Consider the following 22,733-nt stretch of genomic DNA (forward strand, 5'->3'; position numbering starts at 1 on the left):
TTGCACAACACGGGTCTGAAATATATTCAATTCAACTTTATACACATGGCATGTGACACCCCACTGCGTATTCACTGCTCATAGTGGGGAACCAAGATGTTACCTGAGATACAGTCAAACCAGTGCGGATTTCATACATATGATTTGGGGTTGCAAGAAATTACACACTTATTGGGCAGAAGTGATAACTAAGATTAATGCCACACTCTGGCGCACACTTGCACTAACAGTGGGAAACTGTCTGCTAGGGCTCTTCCCCCACCCACCCAAATGTAAAGATGGGTATACATTTATTGACCTGGCTTTGATAATTGCCAAAAGAAGGATAGCTGTAATGTGGAAAACTGCCAGTGGACCACAAATGTTTGGAACCGGGATGTGGTTACCTGGGCTGATGCAGAGAGTAGGGCTCTGCAAAGAGAGGAGGCGAAAAAGCAGAGATCACACCCAATTGCAGAACAATGGGAAAATATACCATTTACGTGGGAACATCCTAGCCACCCTAACAGTGCAGATGAAAATAGCAAGGACACAACAGACTAAAATTATAATGGATAATAGCGACTGCCCTAGACTAGATCTAAAAAATATGAAAAGAGATTATAGCCCCTTTTTGAGAAATAAAGTTAGGGCCCCACAGACCGGTTACGACCAAACCCAGACAAAGGTACTCTAATACTAGCCAGGTACCAGGAAGCCCCCTCGCCCCAGAGTTGGACCTCTCAAATATATATGTATATCCCTCTCCTGCGCTAGTTTAGTTTTAAGTTGGTTAACTGCCAGTTTAAAGGCACGCAGAAGGCAATACAACATTCCCTGCCCAAACGTAGTAGCCTTACAAGGGATAATCCCACAATGTATATGGGGCTAGAACATACCAGAACTACACACAATGCACTGCTGGGGCACAAAGGGGGGCATAGTTTCCCCATATAGGAACCCAAACCAGTACAAGTAGGCTGTTTGGTTTTAGGTTTAAACCTATAATAAGTGATAAACCCCACCGAAAGGAAAATAGCCAAATGCAAACACTAGAAAAACACCTTTACAACCACAAACTAAGTGCTATTTAAAGAAAAGAAAAGATGAGCGAAATATTCATTTTTAGTTCTTCATGAAGGGGCCAATACAATGCAACTTTGTTATACAAGGCAGCAGCGAGAAAGGTTGGGCTAACATTCTGCTTGAGTTTTGTGGTTTAGGAATATCACTAAAATATTGTTTCTTCTTCCATCTTCTTCCATCTTTTTTCAGTTTTGTGGTCTTTGGTGTAAAGATTCACTGTTTAGAAGCATGTTTTAGGTCTTATTTAGTTCTTTTATAAACTGTGGAGCATCAGGAAATATCAAAATCATATTTATTATTTTGGCTACATTTTATTTCACCGATAGGTAAAATGGCTGGTTTCATAAGAATCTCTCAATATATACCATAAACATTTACCCACAGACTTCCTCACTGGAAGAAGCCAAAGGATCAGACTACCGCCCTTCCTTTCCGCCCCTACCAATATCACCTGCGGAGTACCACAGGGGTCATCTCTGAGCCCGACCCTCTTCAACATCTACATGCCCCCCTCACATACATCGTCTGACAACATGGCCTCAACATAGTATCCTACGCTGATGACACCCAGCTCATCCTCTCCCTTACCAAAGACCCGAACAACTCAACTTCCAGAGAGGAATGCAAGAAGTGGGAGTCTGGATGACCAACAGCTGCCTAATACTCAACCCCGAGAAAACAGAAGACCTCATCCTTGGAACACCCCTTCAACATGGGACAACACCTGGTGGTCCACCGCCCTCAGAAGCCCACCTACCCACTCGGACCACGCCAAGAACCTCAGCATTGTACTCAACTCATCACTCACCATGAACCAACAGGTCAACGTCGTCACCTCCAGCTGTTTTAACACCCTCCGCATCCTCCGAAAGACCTTCAAAAGGATCCCCCCCGAATTGAGAAAAACAGTCAGCCACGCACTCATCACCAGCAAACTCGACTGTGGCAATTCACTCTATGCAGGCATCAACAAGTCCCTACTCCACAAACAATACAAAACACCGCGGCCAGACTCGTCCACGGCATCTCCCGGCATGAACACAAGAGTCAACACCTGCGGCAACTCCACTGGCTCCCCGTAGGGAAGAGAGTCACCTTCAAAATCCTCACTCACGCCTACAAGTGCCTGCACAACAACGGACCCAAATACCTCAATGACAGAATTAACTTCCACGCACCCAAAAGAAACCTGCGATCATACAACTTCGTACTGGCTGAAACCCTGCGGATCCACAGAGCCAGATCAGGTGGAAGATCGTTCTCTCACATCACAGGCAAGACCTGGAACGAGCTACTGGCAGACATCAGACGCTCCCTCTCCCTGATCACCTTCAAAAAATGCCCTCAAGACCTGGCTCTTCGGCTGAACGGAGCCCCCCCCCCCACACCCCAGCGCCTTGAGACCCCTTACGGGTGAGTAGCGCGCTTACAATTCCTTGATTGATTGACAGAGAATGGGTGAAATCTTTTGATACATCAGCCCCCTTTCCTAGCGAATCATTGATTGTAGATGAATTGCCAAACACTCCAGGCTTTAAACATTCAATGTGAGGTGTAGGGACAGGTATATGTGAAAAGAGTTATGTCACCAAGCATCTGAGATAGTGGTGAAAACATGACTCCAGACCTTTGGTAAATATGGAACATAGTGTCACTAGGAATGCTGCTGCAAAATAATTTCTTACCAAGTTCAATAAAGGTTGGAGTGATATTGTTTGGATTTGCAGTAATTCAGCAACTTGTATGAAAAAGTTGTATGATGATCGGTCAAAATCGGTACCTGAAGTGCTTACCTGTAAGAGATCTTTGTCACTTGCTAGATGGTATGCTGAAAGCATCTTTAAAATCTTCAGAGTTAATGAAGAATGCCATTGACTTTGTAGTCCAATCAGGGGCACTGTTTCGGTATGCCCAGGAACTAAAGTGCTAATATATCTCAGTTTGTGCTTTGTGTGGCATCAAAGAAAGAGGCATCCTATCTGTCATTTAGCAAGTGGTTCTCAGTCCCAGAGGCTGTGAATGCTTTATTATCCATGCGGCGACCGTTTACAGAATTTTTGCTTAGTAATGATGCCAAAGGCAAGAAATGTGATGATCTTTGGTCACATATTGATAGTGATGTGAAAAAAGTAGTCTACTGCATGCTTAGGTTTTTACAGGAATACATGACTGATGTAGTAGACCATTAAAATACTAGAGTCTGAAAACACCCTTGTCTACCAATTGTTCAGCGTAATTGGTGTAGATGTGAAACATCTCCTTGAGAGTAGGCTGAGGGACACTTTTAGTGACTTTGGCAACATGCTGTATGTTAAAATTCTTGCCACTTGGTAAGCAAAGAAATGTGGAGGAGCAATTCAGGAAATGTTATTTTACAGTCTATGGGAAATGGCTTACGATGATGCATAGAAATGTCCCTTCCCCGACCATGGCATTTGAAGTTAATAAAGCCTCACTGAGGTAATCTGCACAAGTTCTAGATCCCTTCTGAATTTTCTCAAGATTTTGAAAAGTACTGCTTCATTATTAACTGCTTCAATAACTGAGGGCATATTCGCCCAATTCAACGCATATGTTGCAGAACATGTCCTAGAGAATCACAATCTCCAGGTGCACCAGTATCGGCATGGAAAGCTAGGTCATTGGCCAGAGTTAGTAAATTGTGTACTGGCTGTTTTGGCGTTGCCCGTCTCAAGTGCCAATGTTGGGGGCCGTTTCACAGATAGGCATTTACATAGAAAGGAAAGAGCAAGCGCGCATGACCATAGACTCACTAAAGACGCATTGTATGGTGTACTATAATAAGTTTGATTTGTGAAAATGTATTTGATCTCATATACCCTGTACACACGCTGTCTATACACATGCACTATCAATGCAGAAAGCAGGCAATAATTAAAAGCAAAACATTCCTTAAACACTGGAAAAACATGTTATTTTTAATGACGCAAAAATGTGTAACCACTGTTTTTAAGGTATTGAAAACACTGAAAAAAGCCAACCAGAATTGACCAAAAATAGAAACTGAAAACAGGAAAGCCCAACTATAAGTAATCCCCTTGTAATTACTGGATTACCAATTACATAGTGTAAAACCTCCAGTGATGTATGACCTATATTGTAAAGAGAAATCAGTAATATGCAAATAAGAAAAATGCCGATAAAGATTCGTTTGAAAATAAAGCATGGACATATCAGCCCTGTCACAATAGAGTTTGAGGCGGTTAACATGCATCACCCTTTTTGGGGACCTTATGGTGCCCAGATCTACCAAGTAGGTGACCTCAATCTTCTTTTCTGGGACAGGGTAAGGGCCACTCCATTTGTCCTGGAGGGCCCTTTGTGCCACTGGCTTCAAAACCCACATCTTTTGCTCTGGTCGGATTTCTCCCAGTAAAGCTTTTTGGTCATACCAGAGCTTTTGGAGCTCCTGGCTGGCCTCAAGGTGTTTGGATGCTTTCTGCATGTACTCTGCCATCCTGGAACAAAGGCCTAGTACAGAGTCCACCACATCTTGCTTTGGTACATGATGGGGTCTCTACCATCCTAACCTCACAATTGAGAGCAGTCCCCTTACAGGTTGGCCAAACAGGAGTTCTAAGGGTGAAAACCCCACCCCCTTCTGAGGCACCTCTTTGTAGGCAAAAAGCAGGCAGGGCAACAGAACATCCTATCTCCTTTTAGTTTTTCAGGAAGCCCCATTATCAGGCCTTTCAATGACGTGTTGGATCTTTCAACAAGGCCATTAGTTTGTGGGTGGTAAGGTGTTGTGAACTTGTACATCACTCCACGCTCATCCCACATGTGTTTCATGTAGCAAACATTAAGTTGGTACATCTGTCTGATACTATCTGCTTAGAAAACCCTACCCTTCTAAAGACACCAGTGAGGGCCTTGGCTACCACAGGGGCTGTAGTAGTCCTAAGGGGAATGGCTCAAGGATACCTAGTCGCATGATTCAGTACTACTAGTATAAACTTGTTTTCTGAGGCTGTGGGAGGGTCATGTGGACCCATTATAACCACTCCTACCCTCTCAAAGGTACCCCAACCACTGGTAGTGTAAGTAAGGGGGGCTTTAGGTAGCCTCCAGTCTTGCCACTGTCTTGACAGGTGACACAGGAGGTTACTAACTCCTTCAGTTTTTGGGACATCTGGGGCCAATAAAAATGGGTGAGCAACTTTCCCAAGTTTTGGTCTGACCTAGATGCCCAGCTAGGGAGATGTCGAGTGCTAAAGTGAGTAGAACTCCCTATACAGCTGAGGCACTACCACTCTCCTAGTGGCCCCATGTTTGGAGTTTCTGGCCTCTGTGTACAGGAGTCCATTCTCACAAAAGACTTTGTGGGAGCCACTGACATCTCCCTGCTCCTCTGCAGAATCTTGCCATCTTAGGCCTTCAAGTATGGGGCAGATATGGTGCCCCAGGTACAGCTGGTCCATGGAGGCTCACCCTGGTCCCAAGAGCTCAACCTGGTAATGTTTAAGCTCCATGGGCTCAGTTCTTTCGGGCTGACCAGTCGTCTCCATGAGGAGAGGGGTCCCGATCTTTTTTGCTGTATGGACATCTTCCTACCTTTCCTCTTGGAAGGTGGGGGCTGTCATTTCAGGCTCCAGTCCTCCATTCTCACCCTGTGCTAGGCACTGTGCTCTTGTTTTCACACACACTATTTCAGGGATTTGCAGCGTGGCTGGGTATTTTCCACCTCAGCCCATGCTGAGGTCACCAGATCATTTCCAAGCAGACAGGCGGCAGTGAGCTGTGGAGCAACCACTACCTGTTTCAGGCCTGCAACCCCCTCCGTCTAATATCACCAAAGCCATGGCATGGTTAGTGGTGACACTTTCAGTATTGGTAACCGGATAGGTTTTTCTAGTTAGGTATTGCTCTGGGGAAACCAGTGCGTCTCATCACATTGACACTGGCACCCGTTTTCGTTTTCCTCAGGACTTCTATATTAGTCCCATTCACTTAGGGGTACTGCAGGTATTTCTTTAAATTAGGGGGCCAGATAGCCAAAGTGGCCAACTCTCCCTCCCCTTCAGAAACTAAAACAGTCTCAATGTGGATCCGGATTTGCTCTGGGCACACTATTGATCCCATCTGGAGATTTGCCATACCAGTAGGTATTGGGGGGAGAACTAGGAGTTGGTTTGTTGGGATAGACAGCATCTCCAGTTTGAAGTCCCTTCTTGTTACAGTGGAAACACCAAGCCTTTGCAGCATCAAAATCTTCCCCCTTGTACCTACTTGTGGGCTGGGAAGAGTTCCTGGGCACACACCTCACCAGGATTTTGGGGGCCTTTAGAAGACTTGTGTTTTATCTTTGGATTTCTTACCCTCTTTTCCCTTGGGAGGCTTTGTGACCCCTTTCTTTTGGTCACCCCCAGTGGTTGTCTTGGTTACCCTTGCCTTGACCCAGTGGTCCGTCTTCTTTACTAATTCTTGGGGAGAAATTGGATTTAGGTCTACCAGATGCTGATGCAACTTTTTATTGATGCAGTTACTTAAAATATGTTCCTTCATAAACAAATTATAAAGACCATCATAATCTCTTACTTTACTCCTAGTCAAGCAGCCACCTAGTGTCTTTACTGAGTAGTCTACAAATTCCACCCAGGACTGACTGATTTCTGAGCCCCCTAAACTTAATTCTACACTTCTCAGTCGGGAGTCCAAGTTCTTCAATCAGGGGCCCTTCGTGAGTCCATAGGACTCTTCTGTCCCACTAATGGTCAGAAGTGCGTCTCTGCACTTACCAGAGAATAGTTCATACAGGAATTCCCCCAGTGAGATTTCCTCACTTTTCTGGCATCACAAGCCCTCTCAAAGGCAGTGCACCACTTGGTGACATCACCATCCTCAAATTTAGGGACAATCCCTTTGAGGATTTTAGGATCATAGGATCCTTCTTTTTCTAAACATTTTTTAAATTGCTGCCACCATTGATGGGTCCTATGCCCACCTCTGCTCTCTCTTTTTGTAGAGCTAGGAGCCTAGTCTAGGTCTAGTATTTTGGTCATCCTTACTAAAAGGAGATTCTCCTCAGTGAGGTTGTACTCACTCTCTGGTATGGAGTTGGCCAGAACTCAGTAGGAGCCAGCCCCTGTACCTCTTTGGTGTAGAGGGTAGGACACAACATTCTCTGCCTCCCTAACTAGTTGTGGTTGTTGGTCTAAGACTACATCATCCTCACTACTTTCCCCATTTTCCCCATTTTCCTGAAGGTCTCCACCTTCTTCTGTGGGGTGGTCCCTTGTATGCCCTGCCAGAAACTCCTGGAGTTGTACCCTGGTTGGACCCAGCTCTTATTTGTTTAGCTTTACAGAGAAGCCTTTACTCTCGCACCAGTAGGTTGGAGTAAGGGGTGAGGTCAAGATCCTCAGCCATATTCCCTGAATGGCTCATTTTTCTAAAGTAGGCTTCCTTTTTGGAAGACCAACACTAACAGTTCTAGATTCTTCCCCCCTAACTTCAATGACTTTTACTGTTCTAAAAAGCACCACAGGGAGTAAAAGGCCCCAACAAGACTTTTAGTGTTTTGGACAAAATAGTCAATTCAAAAACTGTTTTTTTACTAAAGACAATTTTTGAATTGTCTTGTGATCAGAGGTTGACTAAGTTAGTCCAATAAAAGCAAGGTGTGAAGAAGTGTAAAGCAGCTTGTTTTACCAGAATGAAGTCTTATAGTATAGATTAAGTGAAAAAGCCACGCAAAGTATTTATACAAATATGTATTTATTATAATATACTCACTAACACGTATAGATATCGCCTACCTGGAGATTAACACATACACAATACTTTGCATAGAAATACAGTAAATAGCACAAAATACACAGTGGGCCGGGGGGGGGGGGGGGGGAGGCACCAAACCATATACTAAGAAAGTGGTATAAGAACCACAACTTGGATCAAGACAAGGTCAAGAGGATGTAGAAGTGCTGGGGACTCAATTAACCACCCGAGGTGATTGACTAGGAATCCCACGGGAACCGTGAGTTATGTGGGAACACTACCATGTGCGCCGTACAAATCAACATGTAAGTCACGGTTGGAATTTTAAAGATTAAGAACCCTTCCCAGTGGACCTTGAAGAAACCCTGTGGAGGACAGAAGGTTGGAGAGCCACCCCACCTATGGCTGCCCTAGTACTCATGTTACCTACACCAGGGAAGCCAGATGCACAGGTATGAGGTGGTGTCAGAAACCACCGAACGCAATGGAAGACTTCAGGAAAGTGCCGCTGCTGAAGGAGAAAGTGTCCAGTGGAATCCGAAGGTGGGTTCAAGTTGAGGTACCTGCTATCAGAGGGGACAGAGTCTATGTCACTCAGGAGTGACCAGGCGATCCGGAAGACTAATACCCACCAATGTCGGGAGTTGCAGGAGAGCCGACTGTGCACTGGACTCTGTAGCTGTGAGGACCAGGCGATGCTGAGGAAGACCAGCAGCCATGTATGAGCGGTCCCATGCCGGATGTCGAGTGCTGAGGGGTCGGGGTCTGGCGGGTGCACCAACAAGCCTTGGCAAATACAACCAATGTAGAAGTCGAAGAAGGTGTAATGTCAGGACTAGCAAGGTCCAGTGGATTCACCACAAGCAGGGGAGCTAGGGCAGACCCCCAGCAATCGGTCGAGCCCAAAGGAAACAAAAGGTGATCCTCAAATGGACTCACAGGCCGAAGGCATTTGGGTCAACAGAGGACCTGAAGCAGCTCACCAAAAGATGCAGGCCACGATGCACAACAATGCTGTGTAGCTGAAGATTCTGGTCACTAGAGATGCTCGAGATGGTGGCTACTTGGAGCCCAAAGATCTTCTTGGAAGGAAGCTAACAAGCCTTTGCAACTGTGAGTTGACGCGGTGCACACAGGTTCAGCTATTGCAGCCCCCACAAGGGATACTGGCCTCAAACTTGGTGAGAGGGCAGGACTCGAGAGTTGTGGAGAACCACCACCTGTGTTGCAGAACCTTACAGAGTTCGGAGGAGCTCAGGATCAGCAGTCCAGTCAACTTAGTTGTAGTGCCTGAAAATGCAGGGGAGTGACTCCTTCACTTCAAGTGAGATTCCTTCAGGTGTCTTTGATGCCAACAGGCCTTGGAAGGTTCCGTTATAGTGCACAGATGTAGCATCAGACTGGAAGGGGAATGAAGTCGAGCCCAAATGAAGTCCAGCGTACCCAGATGGAAGAAGAAGTGGTGTCTGATCTGAATCTTGTCCCAAGGCGAATCTTGGGACCCAGCCACAGGTAAGCCCTAAAGTACCCCAAGGAAAGGGTTGGGACAATTCAGGGGACCCTCGCAGGGGATGGTCTGGAAAGGGGGGAGGTTACCCCCATGTCCTTTGTCCAGTCACGTGCCAGAGCAGGAGCAAAAGGCTCCGAGAGCTGGTTTGAACTGAACTATGCATGGGGACAACAAATGTGCTCCTCATGCAGACTGAGTGGGACTGGCAAGCGCACCCACCCTGCCCCAATACTCTAAATCCTGTCTGGGAGGTGATCACACCTCCTTGTGACAGAATGCCTTCCCCTGCTCGAGCTTGGCTTAGCAGCAGGAGGGCAGAATCGTGTCTCTGGTCAGCAGCAACCATTTTGTGCTGTCTGGGTCTAGAAAGCTGGCACAGGGAACACAGAGCCTAATGGAGGGCTTTTACAGTGCTTGGAATCATACCTCCCACACAGTTTACAGTGTGGAGATATGATTCCAACATGTTTGATAACAAACATGTTAGGATTAATTGCAGCCAGTTTCGAGATGGTCATCACGTAATTACACGGTGCCCCTCTATATAGTATATGGCTGTATCACTTGCAACACGGGTGAATGGACTCCGTAGGCTGTAGGGGTGTCCTGCTCATGCAGGGGCATCCTCACACTTTGAACGAAGCACCTGCTATAGGGGTGACATAGGTTTTAAGTTCAATGCCCCTTAGATATGGTACACATTTATCTTTAGTAAGCGATGCTAGCACCGTCTTACACAGGCTGCACTGACAGACCTGTAGTTCCATTTTGAGTCGTCTCCCATGGGTTGTATAATACATTCTTCAGCCCTTGGGGGACCTCTGGGGTACCCAAGTACTATATACTAGGGACTGAAAAGGGTACCCAGTATCCAATCTGGGTTGTACCCAAGTACTGAACACAACAATTTAAGGGAGAACGCAGATAGACTGGGGTCCTGATTAGCAGGATCCCAGTCAGACTAGTCAATAACAGCTTAGCACCAGGTAAAAATTAAAGGGTAACCATAAAAGCAGATCTTTCTCTCCTATACAAGGCTTTACATCTCACGGCCGATCCACCAATGCAGGAAGCTGGCTCTGCATATACTATACCAAAGAAAGGTATAGTGTGCACAGAGTCCAGGGAGTCCCCAGAGTTATAACAGAGGCTAAATTAGGTAAGTACTAACAGCTCTCTTTGTGGTAGTGTGGCAAGCAGGTAGGCTTATCCAGAGGGTGTCACACTCAGACAGAATCCAGACAAATTAGTAAAGTATGAAAAAGGTATACTTCTGTGGTATTTTAGAATCAAGCAGGACTTGGCACAGGTGAGTAAAATATGCTTTCACATGCAAGACTGTTCAAGGAAATGCAGTTGTACTTGAAATTACAATTGATACAGGATTGTGGATGTTTTAGAAGCAGTTTAAATGTCACAGTAATTACTCTTGGATTAAGTTTGGTTTACTTTGAGTACAGGAGGTGGTATGCTTTGATACCACACCTTAGGATCCCTAAATACAAGGGGAGTATGACTTTTTAAACTTTGCAATATAATTCTTTTTTCTTCATATGATATAGTTCAACACTTCGACATTTTTAGGTCCAAAATCTCTTTACATGGTTTCCTATGGTGAAAAAGTGTTTGCGGTTTCACAGTTAAGTACACGACTTACGAGGTTGAGCTTTGAGAGCTAGTGACAGTGTACCCGTCTCACTTAAATTCTTTTAGGTTATGGTACACCAATAGCAATTAAGCCAGCTGATAAGTTGAGAGAGGAAGTATCATTCTAGACTCAGTGGGAATAATACAAATTATGAATAACACATTCTAACACCTTCATTTTCACAAATTCCATGCAGTTAAAGCAAAAGCAAAGTTGAGAATATTATAATCAACCATACAAATGTATGTCTCAAATAGTTCCCTAACTTCTTTCATCTCGCCATCCCAGTCTTCAGTAGGGCACCTGTCCACACTGCTACCCATGTCAACACCAGGATAAATGCATCCTATTGCTTGCTAGGCCATTTACTAGCCCTCACATCATTGGGCATCCAGCTGTAGCTTCAGGATGTCAGGGTACCACTTGACCAATTGTCCTGGGTGAAGATGACACACAAGGATGAGATATCAGCAGTTATGCACTAGGTTGCTACTGATCATTAGGACTACAAAGCAAGAAGGTGCAATAGTAAAGTACTCTGAACCAATTAAAGCATTGGAGCCTTTTTCAAAGTGAGATGGAGTTAGAAAAACCCAGAGCATCTTCAACAACAATTCATCTTGAATACCAGAGTCTCACAAACAGAGTACAGGGAAACTGGTTAAATGAGCTTCCCTACAAAAGAAAGTCAATTGCTCTAACTTAAAACAATACATTCCAACCTCAAAGGCAGTAATTTCCTCTGATAACATATTGCTAGCACAAGTATCTAAAGCAGGCCTTCTCAGCCTTGGAGGGAGTCAAAGTCTTTGAATAACTATCATGAGCACCATAATGTAATGCATATTACTAACGTTTTGACAGAAACTATATTCACGTGGAGGACTCCATTATAAATTAGTGATGACCTTCAGATGCTGTGAACTTCTTTTAATGATGAACAAAATCATTAAATGTGAGTTTTACTTACCCTATACATTGATGTAACATATGTGGAATATGTGTGGACTTGTTATTTTCTTTTACGCTCAGCAACAGAGAGATTCTTTTATGCAACACTGCCACTGCGGCTCATTCAATATATTCTGCAGATGGAAAAATCCACTGTTAGTGCATTTACCATTATTAGCACTTGAATATTTTGACAGGGCATTGCCTATATCCTGATGATGCTCAAATCCCACTCAAATGTCACAAAGCCCACACCTCCACTCCGCCAGACAACCCTCATGGTTGCCCGTGAGCTACCCTCACTGCCGACCCAACTCCTTTCAACAGCATAGCACACAGGCCGAAAAGATGGGCCACTGGAATGTCTGAGAGAAGCAATGGATTGCTAAAACCTAAGACTTAACATTCACCCAACAAAATTACATCTCCAAGATACCGGTGATTACTAGATTTGGGAGAAACATCAAACCCTCAAAATATTGCCTAATACCCAACCAACCACATCATGATCCCCCTGGCTCCTCTCAACCCAAAAGCCTTACAGCAGCAGCAGAATCAACTGCATCCTAAAAAACTGCAGATCAGTCACTAAATATGCAAAAGATCTAGCTGAAGCCATCTTAAACCATGACATTGACATTGCACTCATTACCAAAACATGGCTAAATGACTCCTCCTATCCTTGACCTACTATTTCCCCCGGGTTTCTCCTCAATCAAGAAAGACAGGGAAACTAGCATTGCTGTTATCCACAAGATGAACATCCACATTAAAGAAACAGACACCTATGCCTACCCCACATTTGAACATCTCAGCATAAACTTAAAAATAAAGAAAAACAAAACTACAAAATGCCACATACTCTATCACCCACAAAGGCAACACATCCTTCTTCAGAACACCTATCGGAACTAGTTCTGCACAACTCACTTTCAAACGGCAACCTATTCATAGGCGACCTCAACCTTCACTGAAATGATGAAAACAATACTCTCATATTAACCCTAAACGATCTCTGCCTCCCACCTTCAACAGCTCAGAGTTGAACTCAAAAAACGAAAACCACATTGTCGAAGAAAAAACTGCTTTCTTCCGCGCAGCGCCAGGTAAAGCTAAGACCGCACCAAAGAACTGTTCACCATCATTAAACAACAAACCTAAAAAACAGTAAAATCAAATTCCCATGTCTCCAAAGAACATTGCGATAACCTATCCAAGTTTTTCAAGGATAAAATCTCGAAAATCAAACTCCATTGACCATCACACTCTGCCATCCTCTGGTAACCCCGCCCCTCAGAAGGGAGAAACCCAACGCACCACAGCTCTCTCTGAACTCACCAAGGGCAGCCTCTCACCTGGAGTGCTCTGGATATTACACAAAAGAAATGGAGGCCATTTAACACACTCAGAGGATCCATCTCAAAGAGGATTATAGATACCAAGTCCTCACCTCACAGATCCCTCGTTTGGCCTCCCTGACTTAAAGCCTCAACCATGCCCTTACCCCTTTATGAACCAAAATAATAAACAGCTCTCTGAGTCCTGGCTGATGCCCGATTGCCTTAAACTAGGACAAGTTATTCCCCTGCTGTAGAAACCAGGTGCAGTCTCCGGAAGACCTAAACAACTACAACCTCCCTTTCCTAGCACAAATACTCACACAACACAATGAAGTGAGTTAAGAAGATTATTAACATCATTAGGTTTTAGAAAAGGATGTAGCATGGAAACAGCCCTTCTGAACAAAGTGGATGGCATTCACAAGTCACTGCACTCTGATAGATGCTGCCTACTTATCCTCCTAGACCTATAAGCAGCCTTGGACACAGTTGATAAAAAAACTTCTTCTAGAATCACTCCAAAATCTTATCAGAATAGATGGTCTGATACTGTAATGGTTCACCACCTATCTCTGTTACCGCTCTCAGCCAATAAAAAAACAAAATCGTCCTAAGACTAGTCCACCATAACCTGGAGTGTACCCCAAGGGTCGAACCTTCCACCTACACTTTTCAATGTATACATGGAACCCCTCACCACCATTCTCAAACAAGCTAAAATACTTTATCACCTCTATGCGGACAACAGCTGGGTCTACCTAGCAATATTCTCACTAGAAGATGTTTGATGACTAAACTCAACTCTCGTGAATGTCCAACATTGGCTCTCAGTCAACCACCTGAACCTCAACCAAGACAAGACAGAAATCTTACTCCTATCCAGCAATGGTCTGACCTCCCAGGTCCAAGAGAGGATAAACTCCATAGACATGCAGAACTGCAAACTGACACTTTCCAAATCAGTCAACTCTTTTGGGGTTTCCCTTTACCCAAGCCTGAACATGAACCAAAGAAAAGAATAAAGCTAAGAGTGCATTTTACAACCTACTACTCCTACACAATCTAGCTAGTACTCCCCTCCCCCCCCAAATGATCTAAAAAAAACCACACACAAGAGATTGTAGTCTAGACTAGACTATGGGAATGCCATTTTCACTGACTCTTTGAAATCACACCTAGCCCCCCCCAAGAGCCACACTTAATGTAGCAGCAAGGATGGTCACTGGAGCAAAAAGCCTTGATCACATCTCCCCCTCCCTAAAAAATATGAAATGGCTCTCGATTGAAGCCCACTGCTGTTTCAAAACGGTGTACCTCACCCACACTGGGAAACCAGCTTACCTTGCAGCCAAACTCTAAGGCTGGCCTGTCAAGGAACCTAAGAAACACAAACACTCTGCTCCTCATCCTACCCCCCCCAAAAAAACAAAAAAAAGCACTCATGCACGCCTTCCTCAGGCAATGCCCCCAAAATATGGAACTCTCTCCCTGTGCATGAGAGGATGAACACCTCCAATTTGGACTTCAAAAGACAGCAAAAGATCTTCTCAACAGACACTTCAACCCTTCAGACACCAACACCTAATCTCTCCTCAATGTTTTTCCTTCATATTTTGGCTTTCCCTTCTCCTCCCACAAACTAGGGTGACCAGACCTGCAATGAACATCTATATTGTAATATTTTTGTTCTCCAATCATGGTCTTGGTTATATAATCTTTATCTCTGTCTGTAAAGCACTCCGTTACCCCAGGCTCTTGTCAGCGCTATAAAAAGCTCTTTAAATATAAAAATAAGGCAATACAAGAAAAACATGTTGTTCATAAAACTCTAAGTGATTAATATTATGGAGTTGGTAATACTGTGATAATCCACAGCTCACTAGAGATTCAAATCTCAATTTGTGTTTGACCTAGCATACATCTCGCAATTCCATGCTTCAGTTGCTACCACTCTCTACACAACCATAGCACCTATATTAGGACATAGTTAAAAAGATATAATTGAGAGCCACGCAGCATAATGAAGTTTAGAAATAAAACAATCTAATATTTTCATTTTCAAAAAGTCCTAACAATTAAGTAAAAAGTAAAGTCGAGAATGGTATGATCAATCACACCTTGAACACAAATGTATAAGTCACAAATGGTACCCTCATTTCTTTAATCTTGCCATTTTAGTCTTCAATTGGGAGTCCCGTCTACCATGTTACCCATTTCAATACTAAGATACAAGTATCCTATTGCTTTGTGGTCAGTTGATTAGCCCTCATGTCAATGACATCCTGCTGTAGCTTTATGAGGTCAGGGCATCACTTGACCAATTTTCCTGAGTGATGATGAGGACCGGAGTATTAGAGATCAGCAGCTATGCACTAAGTTACTACCTGGAATTATGACTGCAAGACAAGTAGAATGTGCAATGGGAAAGTACTCGGAACCATTCAAAACATCGGGCCTTTTTCAAAGTGGGATGGAGTTAAAAAAAAGTAAATGTATCCTTAACAACAATCTATCTTGAGTACTAGAGTCCCAGAGTCCTACAAAGAATTAAGGGCAACAGGTTAAATGAGCTTCCCTGATGGTGTTAAAACCCTTACTGTATTGGATTTGAATCCGGTGTACTAATTAATTAAGTCATATCAAGGAGGGCTTTTAGGGATGTCATTTTGGCCAATGGATGTAGCGGTGCTCAAAAAGGGATGGATCGATTTGCGTTTAAGAAAATTCTGGAGTGAGTCACAGTCCATCCAGACAGGGGATGGTGCCCATGTCAAAATAAATGGCGAAAGAGAAAAACATTAGGCGTAGGGACCATTTTTCCCCTCGCTAGGGAGTTTAACAAGTGCCTTTCTGCTTCATAAATCTTTGTGCAAGGCCAAGGAATTCCTGGATTTTATCCACCCCAGCATGTGCTCTGTCCCTGTACCCCCAATTTAGGTATGAGTCTCACCTTGTAGCAGCCTTTACTGTCAAATGGAGGAAGATGAACACGGGATCCGACTGCTGTTTTTATTGCAAAAATGCATGTGAAAGTGATGAGCATGTTCTGTTTTTCTGTCCCCTCTATGTAAAACCAAGGTCCAAATGGATGGTTCCTATGTGCAGATCCCTTAGCCTATCAACTTCATGAGAAGCATATAGAGTATGTAAAAGCAACACCTTCTCGATTGTGGCCTTTTCAAAAAATGTCCACACAGCATGGGTAAGTAGAGGTAAAGTGCTAGCCCCTGTATACAATTATGCTCCATAAGTCCTTTCTGCTTTTATGTGATTGAAATTGTAGGATTCATTTTTAATGCAAATTATTTACATATTTTTTATTTTAATTGTTTAAGACCGCAATGGTTTTAAAATGTTTTTAAGGCTGTATATTTTGATGATGAAACTTAATGTTTCAAACTATCGGTAGGTAGCTGCCTCTGTTCTACCACTAGGTATTTATACCGTGCACAGAGTTCAGGGGCTCCCAAAAAGTGTACCAGGCTGAATGTAAAACCCAAAGTGCTCCAATAGTGGTAGTGTGGGGGCGAGCAGCCTTTGGCCCAACACAGAGGAGTGAAGACATTTATTGCACAACATTGACCAATAATGGACAAGACTCAAAAAGGGAACCCTCACCAATTTTATAAAAATGGACTGTTTGTAATTTATTTTGAGACCAAGATCTTCAAAATAAGGTAAGTGGGTTTTCAATTAAAAATACTTTTCACTAACGCAATTTTTGAACAGTTCAATGTTATCATATGGAATAAAATAATAATGGGTTTAGCAGGCAAGTACAACACTTACAATTCCAGTCTCCAGGCCCAAAGGTCAGCTAGGAGCAAGGGGCAGGCGAATACCAAATCTGCACCACCAGCAACAGAGGAGCAGCTGGGTGAAGAGGTCAAAATCTCAGTTCGGCACTATGTATTTCAATGGAGACTGGGTATGCTCACAGCCACACTGCTTGAAGGCAAGTCAATTGGTTGCAGGGGCCAAGCTTTGGGGTTAGGACCAGCACAAGGGGCACAAAGAAGCATCTAACCTACATTACGAGCGGCATAGGTGCAGCCGGGTGCAACTTCAGCGTCGGGTGCCCTATGCTTTTCAACGAGGATTTTGTTTTCAGCAAACAGGCTGGAAGCGTTGCACTGGAGGTTGCAGGAGAGAAACCAATGGCAGCAGAGGCAAATAGAAATGTAGGGGGTCGTAGGGGCACAGTTGGTTCAGCTACTCAAGGCCCAGTAGCTTCGGGTGCAGTGATGCCTTTTGATGTCAGTCTTCTTATTTGATTCACCGAGGTCAGGCAGAGCCTTTGGAGTCACACTGCAGGAGCCATTGTGGAGGCCAGGAGAGGTCTGCCAATGCTGTATTGAGTTCAGAATCACTGGGGAGACTTTACTCGACGGGTGAGCTACTCCCGACTCGGGCCGTGGGCATCGGGTGCAGAGTGGGCAGGACTCGTGATTCCAGTTTGGGTGCAGGAGTCCTTGGAGTTTATATCTTCTGGGCATGTCTGCAGTCCACGGGAGATTGGAGTCCTTTCCGGAGGTTAAGAGGTTGCTAGCTGCAAGACAGGTTGCAGGTTCATCGAAGCCGAAGGCAGGGCCGTTTGGGCTGGAGGCAAGGCAGTTCTCATCAGGCTTCTCTCCGGGATGTCTTCTTTTTTCTTAGGTCATTGCAGATCTGAATTCTATGTCTTGGGGGCCCACCTAAATTCGGGGCGGTTTAGGGGAGTAGCAGGTAGGGTCAATGGACACCTTACCTGGGGTGACTACACACTCAATTATGCCACCCTTCTGTGGGAGTGGGCATTGACCTAGTCCTTATGGGAAGGGTCTTCCCATCGTCAAGACAGTGGGGACTGAAAGATGTGCTTCACCTCACCCCCCCACCTTAGGGGTTGAGTTTTCAGAGGTAGGCACACCACCTATTCTTCTAAGTTTTCCTGCCCATTTTCCCTCCCTTAGTGGGGGTGTAAATCGGAGGGCTGCAGTCTGCTGGTAACAGAAGAGGCTGGGGGTTGCATTACAAAGGCGTCAGCCCATTGAAGCTTCCCCTTTGAGGACTGGCTTACTTGGGGTGGGGGTAGGGGGGTAAGGTGTGACACCTCTGCTCAGGATGTGAATCATTTCTGGTCCCAGAGAGAAGGTGTTCTCCACTGAGTTGTTCAGAAACATGTATGCACAGCAGGCTGCCTAAAGCAAGTCAGTGTCCACCTCAGGGTTGGTAGGTTTTCAGGAGGCATCTCTGTGGTGCCCTCTTATTACCTGGTGTAATAAATCTCACACTGGCATCAGTAAGGATTTATTATAAGGAATCATTTGGTACCAAACACTCCTGGTTTCAGCAAAGTCATTACAGTGCTGGGGAAATCAAGTTTTCCAGTTTCCAGCCCATTTACTCCTTCTGGCTTCCCTGGTACTCGCAGTATTTAAGAACTGACTTCAGTATTATAGGGGCATATCTACTCGTGTAGATAGGCCCTACCTGGGGTATAGTGCACACTGCCTTAGGGCTGTAAGGCCTGCTAGAGGGGTGTCTTATCTAGACCTTCAGGCAGTGCTGGCTGGCATGGCAGCCAGACAGGGTGCCATATCCACTGTCATTTTTCACATCACAGGGCATGCCACTTTCAAGGGCAGAGGAATGGTTCTAGTGAGGGGGTCCCAGGAGACCCTCTTCAGGTACCAGGCCCTGGGTACAGTTCACTTGGGACTTACATGGGACAGAAGTACCAATTGTGGGTAGGTTTTAGGAAAGAAGCATTGGCACAGGGGACCTAATTGGCAGGAACCCTGTGCACTGCAATCAAAACATCAAAATCAGGCAAAAAGTGGGGGCTAACCATGCCAAAAGAGGCACTTCAATAATTAAAACTTTATTCGGCTTTTGTAGTAAAAATACATACAAATACAGAGGTCAAAGATACTGCACCAAGACACACAAAATTACAGTAAAATCAGTTAAAGGATATATACAGTATGGCACCCTAACCCAGGCACCCCCACTCCTGGTGATTAATCACATGCCGCTCTAAGCTCTACTGCCCCCTTTAAAAAGCCAAGAACATGCCATAATATGCTCCCTGTGAGCATTACTAAGAAAGTGAAGGCAGGTCACACTTGATTAAAATTGGCTTGTTATAAAATAGGGAGTAAAAAAAACTTCCTAGGTATCTCATAATTACTACAGAACATCAAGAAATGAAACATGTCCTGTGGAGATGTACCGTCGCAGCCACAGGGCAACAAGATGTCACCTTTCTTGCACCCTCTAGGGCGAGCAAGCAGAGGATGGAATAAATCAAGGTGAAATCTGGTCAATAAAAATCCAGCTACATATGAGCTCAGGAGCCCTAAATTAGAAGGTTCTGTGGAAGGAACTTTTTTCAGAAGAATGCGTCTTTGGACGCTAGGCTTTCTTAACTCACATTCTTCTCTTCCCATCGTCCTCAATCTAAAAAAAGAATCCTTTACCAAGGCAGGTCTTTCCTACTAATAATATCAGGAGTGCAGTAAAGATCAGGCCTACCTAGTTTCCTGAATCCTTCCCATACGTAGATAAACCAGGGTATATGTTGGACCCTGTCAAAGCCTAGACAGTCCCCTAAAATTTCAGTATTGAGGGTACGCCCATAACATAACCAGGTTTTAAGCCAGTATAGTAAAGGATGGAAGGACAGCAGGTCAGTCCAATAGGGCATTTTCTCACACAATCAAACAAAAGTGTATATGTATAAATATATATATTCACTTAAAAAAACACAGGTTTCAGGGACGTTCTTGTTAGTTGGACATTTCACTCGTACAAAATCAAAGAAACTCGGCCGTTATAGTTATGGTAATTTTGTAAGGTGCACAGCTACCCATCAAGGGTATCTCTGTGCCAGCCTGAGACAATACATGTCATCTCAGGGGAGCTGACATGTATTGGTTGAACAGAAAGGTTTTTAAACATTTGTGAAAGTTCCCGTAGACAGTTTCATTGGGGATCGGCATGGGGAGAGAATTCCACAAGGAAGGGCCCAAACAAGCAAAAGCTCATCCACCCATCCGTGACAGTCTAATCCTGGGAACTGAAAATTATGACAGAGTAGTGGAGCCAAGATGGCAAGTGGGCAAGTAAGGATGAAATAAGGCTTGCAGGTATTGAGGGGCCGTGCCAGATTTGATCTCAAACATGTAACTCAGGGCTTTGAATTTAATCCAATTCTCTACCCTGAGCCAATGGAGATCACGCAGAGAGCCAGAGATAGAGGCTGCTCTGGGAACCTGGCAGAGCAGTCTGGCAGCAGAATTCTGCACCACTTGTAGCTTGCCTGTCACATCCTTGTTTGTCCCCAGATAAAGAATTTTGCTGTAGTCCAGTCTAGAGGTAACAAGAGCCTGGACTACGGTTCTAGGGGTGGAACAGGGAAGCATCCATCAAATTTTCTTAAGCCATTTTAGGATGGTAAAACAGATCGTGGCCACCTTCATGGCTTGTTAACGCATTGATAACTGATCATCAATGATAAATCCTAGGTTGTGGACTTATTGGGTGGGCTGGGGTAGGGCACCCATTTCCGCAGGCCAGTGATGAGGACCCCAAAGATCTCCCCCCCAAGATCAGAACTTACGTTTTATCTCCATTAAGTTTTAGTAGGTTGGCGTGCATCCAGGATGTCATTTTCCTCAACCAGACCTGGAGGGCAAAGACTGACACCTGCCCGGCAGAGAGAGAAAAAATAATCTGGGTGTCGTCCGTGTAGGAAAATAGGGACAGACCAGCCTCTTCTGCAATCTCCACCAGAAGTCTAACATACATTGACCAGTAGCGCTAAGGATAGGACCCTGAGGCACCCCATTTGGAGAAGAACGAGTTTTGGAGATGGCCGTAGAAGAAAAGACCTGGAACGTACGGTCAGTGAGGAAAGAAGTAAGCCAATTGAGTGCTGGACCAACAACGCCCAGAGACTGTAAGGCGGTGTGAGACACCGTGTCGAACGCTGCCCTCAAGTCAAGTAATATGAGGGCCACCGTGTCCCCAATGTCCAATCGGCGACACAACATTTCTGTAATTCCAAGAAGGGTAGTTTTGGTAGAGAAACAGTCTCTAAAGCCTGATTGAGAAGAGTGTAAACAATTTAGGGTTTTCAACAAAATGGGATAGCTATAAGTTAATGTGGTTGTTCCAAGATTTTGGAAAAAAACGAAGTAGTGAAATCGGCCTAAAATTAGAGGGTTGGGCAGGATCAACACGAGCCTTCTTTAAAAGTGGAAGAACCATAGCGTGTTTCCACTCTGGTGAGACAATTGCCTCCTGTAAGGAGGCATTCAGGAGCATCACAATTATCATGAGTGAAGGCAACTCAAGCTGCTGCAGCACAGCGATTGGAAGGAGATTGCAAGGAGAGCCTGATTCAATACTACCTAGGAGCCGCTTGAAGGAGTTTATATCGAAGAGTTAGTTGAGCTAACTATAACTCACGTGAGGGGGGAGAGAGGTGAAGAAACGGTAGAGGGGTAGAGAAAGATGGTAGAGAAGAGCAGAAAGAAGCAAGGGGAGTGCTAAGAAAGAAGAGGTATGAGGGGTACATGAAGCAAAGGAAGTGCAGAAAGGGGCAACAGCTGTGCAGAAAGGGGCAACAGCGGTGCAGAAAAGGGCAACAGCGGTGCAGAAAGAGGGGTGGAGAAAGAGGCAAGAGGGGGTGGAGAAAGAGGCAAGAGGGGGTGGAGAAAGAGGCAAGAGGGGGTGGAGAAAGAGGCAAGAGGGGGTGGAGAAAGAGGCAAGAGGGGGTGGAGAAAGAGGCAAGAGGGGGTGCAGAAAGAGGCAAGAGGGGGTGCAGAAAGAGGCAAGAGGGGTGCAGAAAGAGGCAAGAGGGGTGCAGAAAGAGGCAAGAGGGGTGCAGAAAGAAACAAAAGAAGTGCAGAAAGAAGGAACAGAGGTGCAAAAACAGGGAAGAGGCGTGCAAAAACAGGGAAGAGGGGTGCAAAAAGAGGTCAGATGTGCAGAAAGAAACTAAAGTGCAGAAAGAGCTGAGGTGCAGAAAGAGCTGAGCTGCTGAAAGAGGCAACAGTGATGCAGAATGAGGGTGGACGGAAGGAGAAAGGCAAGGGGGTGCAGAAAGAAGCAAGAGAGCTGCAGAAAGAAGCAACAGATGCAGAAAGAGGCAAGAGGGGCGCAGAAAGAGGCAAGCGGGGCACAGAAAGAGGCAAGAGGGGCACAGAAAGAGGCAAAAGGGGCACAGAAAGAAGGAACAGGTGCAAAAAGAGGGAAGAGGGGTGCAGAAAGAAACTAAAGTGCAGAAAGAGAGCTGAGGTGCAGAAAGAGCTGATTTGCTGAAAGAGGCAACAGTGATGCAGAAAGAGGGTGGACGGAAGGAGAAAGAGGCAAGGGGGTACAGAAAGAAGCAAGAGAGCTGCAGAAAGAAGCAACAGATGCAGAAAGAGGAAAGAGGGGCGCAGAAAGAGGCAAGACGGGCGCAGAAAGAGGCAAGAGGGGCGCAGAAAGAGGC

General features: G+C 44.9%; 1 long non-coding RNA gene across 2 annotated transcripts in view; it reads right to left on the minus strand.

Moving 5' to 3' along the window:
- Positions 1 to 22,733, minus strand: part of LOC146776269 (uncharacterized) — a 130,486-nt gene that overhangs the window by 24,299 nt on the left and 83,454 nt on the right. Inside the window, exon 3 of one of the 2 annotated variants that reach the window (XR_014972153.1) lies at positions 11,932 to 12,046. The exons of the other annotated variant lie outside the window; for it this stretch is intronic. This is a non-coding gene — a long non-coding RNA (uncharacterized LOC146776269). The remainder of the gene's footprint in view (positions 1 to 11,931; positions 12,047 to 22,733) is intronic. 2 annotated transcript variants of the gene reach the window in all.

The sequence above is a fragment of the Triturus cristatus genome, chromosome 12 (genome assembly GCF_964204655.1).
Source record: "Triturus cristatus chromosome 12, aTriCri1.1, whole genome shotgun sequence".
NCBI lineage: Eukaryota > Metazoa > Chordata > Amphibia > Caudata > Salamandridae > Triturus > Triturus cristatus.